The 13,222-nt window shown below is 41.5% G+C and overlaps 1 protein-coding gene across 4 annotated transcripts in view; it reads right to left on the reverse strand.

Annotated features, from left to right (window-relative positions):
• KCNN2 (potassium calcium-activated channel subfamily N member 2) overlaps positions 1-13,222 on the reverse strand; it is a 276,041-nt gene that overhangs the window by 136,416 nt on the left and 126,403 nt on the right. The window contains exon 1 of one of the 4 annotated variants that reach the window (XM_077462264.1): positions 8,749-8,907. The exons of the other annotated variants lie outside the window; for them this stretch is intronic. The gene's annotated coding sequence lies outside the window, so the exon portion shown is untranslated. Of the gene's footprint in view, positions 1-8,748; positions 8,908-13,222 lie in introns of those variants that run through there. 4 annotated transcript variants of the gene reach the window in all.

Below are 13,222 nucleotides of genomic sequence, written 5' to 3' on the forward strand. Positions count from 1 at the left end.
GTTTTGGGTCTTCCTTGGTTATGACTCCCTTCTCCACACATTGACTGGTCTGCTGGGCAGATTTTGGGTTGGGGTTCCTCATCCTCCATACTCAGAATTGCCCCAAAAGAGAAACTTCCTGTTGCTACCATCTCAGTATCTTCTGCTCTTCCCGCTATGTATAGCAATTTCTGGGATGTGCCCTGCAATAGTCAGGCTGATGCACTCTGTAGGTCATTTGGCACCCTGGATGAGGAGGGAGCCCACCTGTGTTCCTGAGCTGGACATTCACTTCAGTTTGCATAACCATTTACCTTTTCCTGTCCCTAAACTCCCTTGGACACACAGCCAGGCTAATTTATCTGCAAGTTTTCCAGCCGCTACACCTTGCAATTCAATTCAGTTGGACTCTGTACCAGTTATGCCGGTCCAGCCCATGCCCATTGAGCCTCCTGCTTTTTCTTGTTCAGAATTTTCTATAACCAGTCCTCATCTGGTTATCATCTATTCAAACCTGTCTAAGAGGTTCAATCCATCCTTTGGATAGACTGCCTCATTCGGCCAGATGGGACGTTCATACCTTTTTTCAGGGCTCTCTGCATTCTGCTTGTGTTTCCGCTATCCGCCTTCACTTCTGTGACACGTCAGCTGCTAACCAACCTGACCTCACAGAGTGAAAATCCTCCAATGGGTGTCAGCCACTGATTCCCTCACTTTAGAGGGATTTCCTCTTCCTTCTTCTTTTGGCTATGGGATAGGAAGTGAAAGGAAATCTCTGCAATAGGAAACAGATGGCAAAAATATAAAAGAGAGGAGCTATAAACCTCCCTTACTCTATCCAAAATGAAAAAATGTTTTGCTTTTAGTTCTACTGTAAATATTTAAATGTATATTCTATCTTCTATTAATCTACCTGAGAAGTAAAGTATGATAGTATTAAAGCAATGAAGCCTCTAATGTGAAACAAAAGGAAGATATATTCATATTATTAACATTACTATTATTTTTATTATTAATTACCTGCATGGGGCACATTATTCCCATTGTATATTTCTAAACATATAATATACAGACACACAGTGCCTTGCAAAAGTATTCACCCCCTTGGCTTTTTACCTATTTTGTTACATCACAGCTTTTAGTTCAATGTTTTATTTTAATCTGAATTATATGTGATGGATCAGAACACAATAGTCTAAGTTGATGAAGTAAAATTAGAAAAATATATACATAAAACTATTTTTCAGAAATAAAAAAATTATAATTGGCATGTGCGTATGTATTCACCCCCTCTGTTATAAAGCTCATGAAAAGCTTTGGTGAAACCAATTACCCTCAGAAGTCACATAATTAGTGAAATGATTTCCACCTGTGTGCAATCTAAGTGTCACATGACCTGTCATTACATATACATGCCTTTTTGAAAGGCCCCAGAGGCTGCAACACCTAAGCAATAGGAACCACTAACCAAACACTGCCATGAAGACCAATGAAGTCTCCAAACAAGTAAGGGACAATGTTGTTGAGAAGTACAAGTCAGGGTTAGGTTATAAAAAAATATCCAAGTATTTGATGATCCCTAGGAGCACCATCAAATCTATCATAACCAAATGGAAAGAACATGGCACAACAGCAAACCTGCCAAGAGCAAGTCGCACACCAAAACTCATGGACTGGGCAAGGACTGCATTAATCAGAGAGGCAGCACAGAGATCTAAGGTAACTCTGGAGGAACTGCAGAGTTCCACAGCAGAGACTGAAGTATCTGTACATAGGACGACAATAAGCCGTATGCTCCATAGTTGGGCTTTATGGCCAGAAGAAAGCAATTACTTTCAGCAAAAAACAAAATGGCACATTTTGAGTTTGTGAAAAGGCATGTGAGAGACTCCCAAAATGTGTGGAGGAAGGTGCTCTGGTCTGATGAGACTAAAATTGAACTTTTGGCCATCAAAGAAAACGCTATGTCTGGCGCAAACCCAACACATCACATTACCCAAAGAACACCATCCCCACAGTGAAACATGGTGGTGGCAGCATCATGCTGTGGGGATGCTTTTCAACAGTCGGGACTGGGAAACTAGTCAGAGTTGAGGGAAAATGGATGGTGTTAAATACAGGGATATTCTTGAGCAAAATTTGTACCACTCTGTGTGTGATTTGAGGCTTGGATGGAGGTTCACCTTCCAGCAGGACAATGACCCCAAACATACTGCTGAAGCAACACTTGAGTGGTTTAAGGGGAAACATATAAAATGTGTTGGAATGGCCTAGTCAAAGCCTAGACCTCAATCCAATAGAAAATCTGTGCTCAGAATTAAAGATTACTGTTCACAAGCGCAAACCATCCAACCTGAAGGAGCTAGAGCAGTTTTTCAAGGAGGAATGGGTAAAAATGCCACTGATAAGATTTGGCAAGCTCATAGGGACTTATCCAAAGCGACTTGGAACTGTGATAGCCGCAAAAGGAGGCTCTACAAACTATTGACTTTAGGGATGTGAATAGTTATGCACATTGACTTTTTCTGTTATTTTGTCCTATTTGTTGTTTGCTTCACAATAAAAAAAACATCTTCAAAGTTGTGGGCATGTTTTGTAAATTAAATGAGGCAAATCCTCAAACAATCCATGTTAATTCCAACAAAACATGAAAAATGTCAAGGGGGGTGAATATTTTGCAAGGCACTGTACATATAAATTTGGGAAAGCATACAAAGCATACGATTAATGGAACTAAGAAACTGTGTTTAGTTGTAAATGTAGCAATAAAATACAATACTGTGAAAATTGGATTATGATAAGAATCTGTCATTATTGAGCTGGAAGCTTTACAGTACAAATGAAAAAGTACAAATGAAAAATCCTTAACAAGAGTGGACACATAAAACAGAAAACACCATACACTTTTTAAATCTTCCATGTTTAATAAACTGACAAATAAGTGGTATAGGGCTTAATTTTAAATACATTTTGGTTTATAAGCCTGCCATCTGCTCTCTTAAAATGTTAAGCAGCGCCATTGTTAACAGGTAAAGAAGCCTCTGATCAGTGTATTCTAACAGCAGTGAAAGCCTATGCTGAACGCGTTAGCCTTTTGTTTTGTTCACGCTCCTGGCTGAATGCAAAAACTGATAGAGTATTCACTGGGAAGGAGGCCACAACATGCCTATACTGTAAGGTGCACATAAAGCCCCCCTCATGCATTTCTGCACCACCAGCTTAGGACACCAGTTTTTAGAAGGAGGCCTCTTTTTGTAGGGCCTAAAGCCTCTTTGGGCAATTGTGTTCTGCTGAAAGTAATACAGGCTGGTATAAACAAGATGATGAACCTGCCCTATCCTCATTGTTACATAGTTACATAGTCAGGTTTAAAAAAGACACTAGTCCATCTAGTTCAACAAAAAAAAACATACCCACAGTTGATCCAGAGGAAGGCAAAAAAAAAAACCCAATAAGGCATAGTCCAATTCGTTCCAGTGGGGGGGTGGGATCCTTCATGATCCCCCAGGAGGCAATCAGATATTCCCTGCACCAACTATCGCTATTACCTCTAAAAATGTATATTCAGTTATATTTTGTGCATTTGGGAATGCATCCATCTCTTTTTAAAAACAATCTACTGAGCTGGCCAGAACTAGTTCTTGAGGAAGTCTATTTCACATTTTCGCAGCTCCATCAATAAGGTCCTCTTTCACACTTGCTTTGAGATCACTTCTCACATAGAGACAGATACCACCAGCTTTCCTTTTTACCCTGTCTCTCCGAAAGAGAGCATTGCCTAATAGCCCAGTCATGTGAAGAATGGAGCCAAGATTCAGCAATACCAATTAAATCATAGTTCTCTTCATTCACAAAAACTTCCAACTCTGCTATTTTGTTTAGCAGATTTCTGTATTAGTGAATCCTCACATTCCAACCATGGGGAAACCAACTTATATGCATGTTATGCCAGACTGGTATCTTTACGTGAAGCTGCACCTAGTTTTTTCTTAATTTTTAAGTAAAGAAAAAATTTAAAAAAGTAGTCAGTCTTTAAAAATGACTACTCAATAGACCTCCTCCCTTGTACATAGAGCTGCCCGATTCTGGGAAAAATTAGATTCTAAATTTTTTTGATTAGAATAAAGATCATGATTCTCACGGCGTAACATCCTCTTTCAATTCATACAAAAAAATTGGGCCAAATTGACCTTCTTTTTTTTTAAATTCATGAAAGTGTATTTTTTTCCAAACAAATTGGATTTGAAAGACTGCTGCGCAAATACAGTATGACATAAAATATTGCAACAACCACCATTTTATTCTCTAGGGTCTCTGCTAAAACATATATGTACTTTTTGTGGGTTCTAAGTAATTTTCTAGAAAAAAATACTGATTTTAACTTGAAACCAACAAGTATCAGAAAAAGGTTTAGTCTTTAAGTGGTTAAATATTTACAGACCGAATTTCATTCTGTTGCTCTAAGGAACAAAATGTTACAAGTTATAGTTAGCTCAGCGGCTGAGGAATGTTGTGAAACTTGGCAGACTGCCTGGATTTTGTTTTTGCTTTATTTTTGACTGCTGTTGGCTTGAGCAGAGAATTCTGCATAGGATCGGGAAAATGCTTTGTTAAGATCGGGGGAGAATTGCAATCTCGATTCTTAATGATTAATTGTGCAGCTCTACTGGTACAGTAAGGATCAACTGCTCCTTTGGTCTGAGAAAGGAGCCACAAAGCCACTTGTCTTTATTGTTCATGCACCTGCTCCCACACTGAAATCATCATGTAGAATGCAGGACCAGTAGGCAATCAAAGTTATTTTTAAAGGCTTACTAGAGTACGTCTTTAAGGCTACCTTCACATAGGCTGCTAGAGGTAGTTGGATTGCAGCGGCCAAAGACAGCTAAACACTGTCACACACAAATACATAAAGTCCACATCTGAGGCATATGTCTCTAATGTGCGTACAGTCATGTACAGCCACTGTGTATTTTAGTCTGTTATTGATTTTGACAGGCTGCTGGCAGCAGGCTGTATGTACCATCTGTGACTGAAAAACTGTGCATGCATTATAGCCTTATGTGTATTGAATTTTCTTGTGATACTACAAGAACTCTTAATTCTAGAATTATCCCTTCTGCTGCAACTGCTTTGGTGAGGTAGAGACAGTTTGATTTCTGCTCTGTACAAATACCCGACACAACCTATGTCTGCACATAGATATAGTTACACTGCTCACATTTGCAGCAACATATAACAAGTGAGAGCAGCACTAGCTCTAATTACACTGTGATTCAGTACAAAGCAATATGTAGCATTTTTTGTGCAAAACAAACCAAAATATTGTGTGACTAACCTCGTCACCCCCTGAAGACATTGACCTTTTATGCAAAGGTAATGGCTGTCAAGGTGCAGACTGCTTTGTAAAAAAAGAAAACAGAGATGGAGGCAGAAATTGTGGCAGTAGGTACTCACAAAATTTTTTTTATGGAAACCCTACAAAGAAAATGTTACCTAGCTATAGCAGAACCAAGGTTAAGAGTTTTAGAACAAACTCCTGCTGCAAGTAACTTAGACAGTATCAGTTTTGCCAATTCAGAAAATTCCACGGACCACACTAAGGGCTAAGTCTTAATCTAGAGCGACAGATTTGCAATTGCCTCTGATTTTCGTCATGACACTGGCATTCTTTAGAGCAACAACTTCCCGAACCTACTGTGACTCATCATAGCTCATCCAGCCTGTTGTTCCCTCTACCGATAAAGATGAGTCCTCATGTTATACTAGACCATCTACATAGCAGACTACAGAGACAGAGGCTGTTTACTCAGGTGTCAGTGCACAAGCCAAACTACCACTAGAACATTAGGCTACCTCCCAACAGTAGCATTACTCCAAATGTACAGTTTGTCATAGCAATGAGCTACAAACCTGTTCTTGATTTAAATGCCTTTGCCACCGCATAGTTCTCTAAGCCACCCTATATGACATGTCAGACTTTGGCAGATACATTATATGCTGTGTGCCCACAAGCACTGGATTAAAAAGAAACAAACAACCTGAAAGTTACAGAAAGCAGACGTCTACCTTCAAGGCCACCATAAGTAATTTGGTTATTCCTCCTGATGAATAATTTGACTTATTAATAAAGTTGATAGATCCCTAAACCCCAGAGTAAGTCAAGAGACTTATGTCGTGTACACACAATCGGACTTTCTAGCAGAAAAAGTAAGACAGAATCATTTCATCGGATATTCGGATTGTGTGTGGGCTTCATCCAACTTTTTTTATCAAAAAATCTGACAGACCTAGAAATAGAACATGTTTTAAATCTTTCCGTCAGAATCAATTCCAATCGGGAAAACCGTTCATCTGTATGCTACTCCGACGGACCAAAAATGACGCAAGGGCAGCTATTGGCCACTGGCTATTGAACTTCCTTTTTCTAGTCCCGTCATATGTGATCGCTTTCTAAATGATCAGATCATGTGTAAGCAAGTCCGTTTCAATAGAACTCCGTCAGAAAGACCGTCAGAGTTTATGCTAATGGAAAAAAAACGGTCGTGTGTACGTGGCATAAGAGTTGTTCATGCTAGCAATTTAGTAGATTAGGGTAACAACAGTCCAGAAGCTATTGAAGATGGTCTGTTCAAAATGTTACAAGACTTTCCTAAGAGATCTGGAAAGGATTATTATTTTCTATTCTACAGTACTTTAAAGTGAGAAGGTAAATTTACAATACAATTCAACACAAGAGGATAAGGAGGGTCCTACTTGTGGTAGCTTACAATCTAAAAGGGAGGGGCAAGTGGTAACAAAAGGGAATAACTGTGAAGGATAAGCTGATAGAGAAGGTAAATGTACACTTTTTAGGCAGAGACAGGATATGGCTTGCCACAAGAGATGACTTTTCAGGGATCACCTAAATGCTGACAGTTTAAAAGATAGGTAGACAGATTGGAGTAAGGAGTTCCAGAGGATGGCTCTGCAGAAGTCCTAGAGGTGATCATGGGAGGTGGTGATGAGCTGGCTAGTGAGCAGGAGGTCTTCGGAGGGGTTTAGTGAACAGCTTGGCTGATATTTCAAGATGAGATTGGTGTTGTGGATGACTTTATATGTTGTTATTAGTATTTTACATTTTTTACAATGGAGAGATCATATATAAAGTGTAGTACAAGTACAATGGAGAGATTGTCAGAGGGCGGCAGCCACAGATCAGTTAGTAAGGTGGATGAGTCTAGCAGCAGCATTCATGATAGACTGAAGGGGAGATAGCCTGTGTAAAGGTGGGCCAACAAGAAGGAAGTTGCAATAGTTGAGGTAAGAAGAAGTAGGAAGACATGCATTTTTGAAATCTTAGTGGGATTACGGCAGCAAGATTTAGATAATGATTAGATTTGGGGCCCCGAAGAAAAGGGCGGAATTGAATTCCATGTACATGACTTTTCGACAGCAAAGGTCAGACGGAACGAATCCGTCTGAACAATTCCACGGTGTGTGGGCTTCATCAGACCTTTGTTGTCGAAAAATAAGACAGACTTTAGATTTAGAACACTCGAGTCCGGTCGAAAAAATCCATTCATCTGTATGCTAGTCCGACGGACGAAAACCGACGATAGGGCAGCTATTGGCTACTAGCTATGAACTTCCTTATTCTAGTTCAGTCGTACGTCATCACGTTCGAGTCTGTCAGACTTTGGTGTGATTGTGTGTGGCAAAGTCTGTTCGTTCGGAAAGTCTGTCGGAACTCCGCTTAAAAGTCCGTCGGGAAGGTGGTCGGACCTAGTCTGCCGGAAAGTCCGGTCGTGTGTACACAGCATAAGGTTACACCTAGCACCCTGGCATGTTTGGCAGGACTGATAGTTGTGCTACTGATCCCGATGGTAAAGTTAGGAAGGGGGATCGAGGGTAACAAAGTATTACAAGTTCATATTTTGAGGAAGTGGTGTGACATCCATACTGATATGTCAGTCAGTAAATTAGGTTGTCCTTACTTCCTGGCTGCTGTGGTTCTGCTAGTACCTGTGGTTCTTTAAGACGAAACTTTGGTAATTTTTTCAACTTTCCATCTATTAAATCATCTGCCCTTGTTGTTTTAACTAGTAAAACATGTTCTTTTCTGCCAGTAAATACCTTGTATAGCCCACTTCCTGTTTCTTATCTGGTAAAAAGCCTAGGCTTATAACATCATGCACAGCTCTCTCTCTCACTCTCATGAGAGTTTACCAGGAAGATAGGGGGGTGATTCAAAGAGAGCCAATGAGAGCTGCAGAGCTGGAAGCGTGCCTCTGAGTGTCTGTGTAAATCCAGTAAGTGAACAGGCAGCAGCTTCCCACAGTTAAAATGGACGCAGCCAGACTTAGTGGAGAGAGATTTCTGCAGCATATTTGGCAAGTACAGAATCGCAGTATATATAAAATAATATTAAAAGTGGTTGGAGGGAAGCTTCAGAATTTGCAAAGATGTTTTTATTACAAATTATGTGAGCAGACTGCAGTTCCTCTTTAAGTATGCACTTTATTCTTGTTTCCTTGCTGCCCACAGCTGGTAGCTATGGGCTCCACTCTGCCTCCAAATCTTCCTAAATATTTAAGTCTGCTCCACTTTCATTGCCAGAGAAATAGGCTGTACCCAGCACTAGGCCCCTGATCCAAGAGGTCCGAGTTCCTTGTTCAAGTCCCTTGTTCCAATTCAAGATCCTAGTGTCTACTGTTTGTCCAGTTCTTTAAATCCTCTGTGGCCCTCTAACACCTAAAACTTGCCTGTTTCATTGTTGGACTGACTTACCGTGTATCAATCTTGGCTTTCTCTCTGGATTTGCTTGTCTGCTGTCTACCTTGATCCTTGCCCTGGATATTCTCATGTCTGCCTGCTTCAGGTCTGCCAATACTCCTGTTCCGCTTCCATATCCACTTGCAGGGCTTTGTCTCTGTACTTTGAGCATGGTAATCCTGGGGGGACGAATCCTGGCACCAGCACACAGCTAAATCCAAGGAAACATGACATTTGCTTCAGACGTTGCGCATCTACAGAGTACTTTGCCAGATACTGCAAGGCTACTGTTAAATTCTCAAAATGTGAAAGCAATAGGCATAATACATAACCTTACACTGAGACCTCTTTAAACAGGACTCTACAGACGCTGAAAATCTTATACCAATTGTGAGGGGTTAACTCGGCAGCGGGTGTGTGTGACCCCCTGGATGGTTTCACAACACAAAATCAGGCACAGCAGACAGCATTGTAGGTGGAAAAACAAAAGGTGCGGTATTATTTATGCTACATGCAGTGAAAAGTATAACAGCCAAACAAAAAAAACCATGAAAATAAATCCTGGTCAGCTTGACCTCTAATTACACACATAGATTCCCTGTCTAACAACTGAGTGCAGCCTTGTGCTGCACCAGTCCCTGTCTCTGTCTCTGTTGTAGAGGTTTGCCACACAGGCGTTAACTCACCGCACAGAACAGAACAGGTGTCACACTCCCCAGTCTATACAAACACAAAACTGGTTCCAGGATGGAGCATCTCCCTATGCATGCTGGGGTTTTTTGTAGAGGTCTTAATGAGCCCACTTACTTCAGCTGGGCTCATTAACTCTTCCCCTATAGGACTCCCAGCACTCCCCTCTAGTTGTACAAGTCCGCATAAAGCCTGAATCTAGGGCATACATATTTTCCATCCTGGATACAACCAGGTGATTTTACCTGCCTGCTGCCACACAATGTTGAAGCAGTAATCTACACCAATCACATCAAAATGAAGTGAGCTATGTCACAAAGGACATTTAGAGGAAACCAAAATATGTTTACTCAAGGTGTTTCCTCAAGGTCAAAAATAGAAATCTGTCAAGATATGTGCCGCTTTAGATGACCAAATCAGTAATTCATCTGCAATGTCACAGTTTTTTACATACTTTCAATATAAAAAGTGAAGTAGTGTCCTACCCTCTGAGCATGTGCTGGCACAGTGGAAAGCACAGGAAAAAATGCTCTTGCTGAAGAATTCATATTTTCAGACTCAATGAGTGCAATCAAATATTCCTACTCCTTACTTTGTCTCGGCCTAGGCCGACCAGGCCCAGGACTAGGGTGGCAATTATAGGACTAGGACTAGGCCCAGGACTAGGGTGGCACTTTGGGGGGGGGCAGCAAGAAAGCCGCCCCTCCGCACAAAAAAGTCCCCGCTCAACTCATCTTGGCTATGCTCAGGTGGGCGGTTTTGACTCATGTCAGCTTGGCTGGGCTCGGCGGAGGGTGTTGTCACAGTGATGCATCATGTAAGTAATGAAACCTGTAAATATAATAGAAGAAGGATGATGACCATGTCTGTGGCCACACAACCCCTGACCATGTCCACAGCTCCTGACCATGTCCGCAGCCCCTGACCATGTCTACAACCCCTGACCATGTCCGTAGCCCCTGACCATTTCTACAGCCCCTGACCATGTCCCCAGCCCCTGACCATGTCCCCAGCCCCTGACCATGTCCCCAGCCTCTGACCATGTCCCCAGCTCCTGGCCATGTCTCCAGCCCCTGACCATGTCCGCAGCCTCTGACCATGTCCGCAGCCCCTGACCATGTCCGCAGTCTCTGATCATGTCCCCAGCCTCTGACCATGTCCCCAGCACCTGACCATGTCCCAAGCCCCTGACCATCTCCACAGCCCCTGACCACGTCCGCAGGCCCTGATTATGTCCGCAGCCTCTGATCATGTCCCCAGCCTCTGATCTTGTCTGCAGTGCAGCACAAAACCAAAGTCTTGCCTAGGGCAGCACAAAACCAAAATACATCACTGATCATACACCAGAATATGAACATCATCTATACTTCTTTTGATTTGTCTGCTGAACAATGATGCCAATCTTCTCCTGGGAAGAGACATCCAAAGAGCACACAAAATACATGAACAGCTCAATGGTTTTTAATAACAGTGCCCCAAGGACCAACCTAGTTTGAGTCACTATTTCATGTTTCAATGAGAAGCAGATTTCTAACAATGTGCACATTTGGAAAGCATTTGTTAAAGAATTCAAGATACACCTAGGACTACTCATTTATGCTATGAGAACTCAAACGAGATCCCAACTCTAATAATGTGATTTCTTGTAAGTAATCAAGTTTACATGAGAGCATCATGTTGCAGCATCAGAGAAATTACATATTAAACTACCACTGACATCAGCAAGACTGAACAATCAACAGATGACCAGAAATCTACTAATACTAAAATCCTCCACAATAATGCTGATGTTAAAAGTTAATGAACTGTACAACTAGTGACTATCACTTAGAAAATCTTGATGAGAGCTCCAAAGTCTTTAATTCTACATTCCTGTAACACAGTATTGACCTGGCATGCAGGGAGTGTACTGCAGGGTAGATTCTACTTTTGTGGCTAACTTTCTGCTCTTCTTAGTTAATTAGACATGCCCTACAATGTCGGGTTTTATGTTTCTGTTGTGTTTTGCATGGTTTGGAACTAAAAAAGAATATCCTCCCTGCCACCACACCACTGTTCCTCCAGTCAGTCTAAGCTGACTTTACAAATTTTCTCTGGGCCAATAAAACCCACAGATTACACCAAATCTATAGTTGCAGGAGGTATAGGGTTTCCAAACCCCCATACCCACACCAAAAATTGATTCATATGTCCAGAGTGATTGATGCAGAAATGATGAAACTGAACGATGGATCTGTTTAGAATAGAACTGCTCTACAATACCTTTTCGCAACCTCCGCTAGATGGGAGAGGAGATCCCAAGCAAACTTAAATCACACCCACTATGGTGCAACCCTTAAAACAGAAACTAGGATAGCCCTTGCTGATCACTCCATACCAGTCTACCCTACCTTACCCCAGTCATAGAACACCCTGGAAATTTACCGGGAGTAACAGATGGAACATTCCACCGAATCTTACTGACCAACCAATCTCACTTTTGAAATATAATAGACTGCATAGTATTGAGATATTCATTGGCTGATAGCTCCTCCTTAATGCTATAGAGCTGCCTCCAATTAGTCATCAAACTATCAACTACAAGCACTCAAGCAACACAGGCTATCAACCTCTTTTGCCCTCCTGGTAACACTACCGCCTAGCTGTTGGTGTGGGAATAAAGACCAGAGTGTCCTCAGCAAAGAAACAATATTTTACTCTATGTTCATAAAGCTTCAGTTGTGAGTAGTATAGAAGAAACTAGTTTTAACACATTCTGTCGATGGTATATTTTGCTCCATGTACATAGGGCATTGGTAGTGAGTAGGACAAAAGAAACCAGTTTTAAATTACTCTCTCAATGGTATATTTTGCTCTATGTATATAAGGCTTCAGTGCTGAGTTGTATATAAGAAATCAGTTTTAAACTACTCTCTCAATGGTCCAGAGCACCAGCTCTCCTTTACAATGTATATCCTGCCTAATACTGCCATTGCCACCAAGTTACTGGCATGCTTCTGCACATCTTTTGGGATTGACCCATCTTTAAGCTATTTGAGGATGAAGTAATCTCTATTATAATTATTCTCACTGAAATTGATCTTCAAACAACCTAAGCGCCCTTCTCCTCTATTTGACCTTGATTCCAATAATGAGAAATGCTGCAAAAGCCTGGGTACCTACTGTATAATATGGAAGATGCCATCTCCTCCAACTGTTGCTCAAAGACTTAAACAAATATATACCTGGTCCCCCAAGTAACTAAAGGTATTGCCATCTGTCAATCAGCAAGTGACTGGTCTTATGTCAGTACACCCCTCTTTACCTAACCCCCTCAGTACAGATGCGCAATACAGACCGCCACCCCAGTAACATTACCCTTCCAACCTAAATGCTCAGTATGGACCCGTTTAGTACATACAACCACCAGTATAGTCACTCCTAGTATAGATCCCCCTCAGCACAAACAACCCAAGTATAGACCCTCCTTCCAGCCTAACCCCTCAGTACAGACTTCTCTTGCAGATCAATCCACTATTAATAAACTACAATATGTACAAAATTATGCAGCCAGAAACCTCACTAGGTATGGTTCAAGTAACCATATTACCCCTGTAGCAGGAATGTTGTAATGCAATTTCTCCTTTTGGCCACAAGATGGAGATATAGAGATGCTGGCTGGTCCTTCCAGAAAAACTCAGACACACAGACCATACAGGGAAAAGGGGGAGTTTCAAGAAGGGCTGAGGGGATGGAAGAGAGGGAAGTACTGAGGTAAAAGAAAGAGAGAGTGCTGACAGGAGAAAGAGGAGAGGAGATT

The sequence above is a fragment of the Lithobates pipiens genome, unplaced genomic scaffold (genome assembly GCF_037356315.1).
Source record: "Lithobates pipiens isolate NorthernLeopardFrog02 unplaced genomic scaffold, aLitPip1_a1.2 Scaffold_3, whole genome shotgun sequence".
Taxonomy (NCBI): Eukaryota; Metazoa; Chordata; class Amphibia; order Anura; family Ranidae; genus Lithobates; species Lithobates pipiens.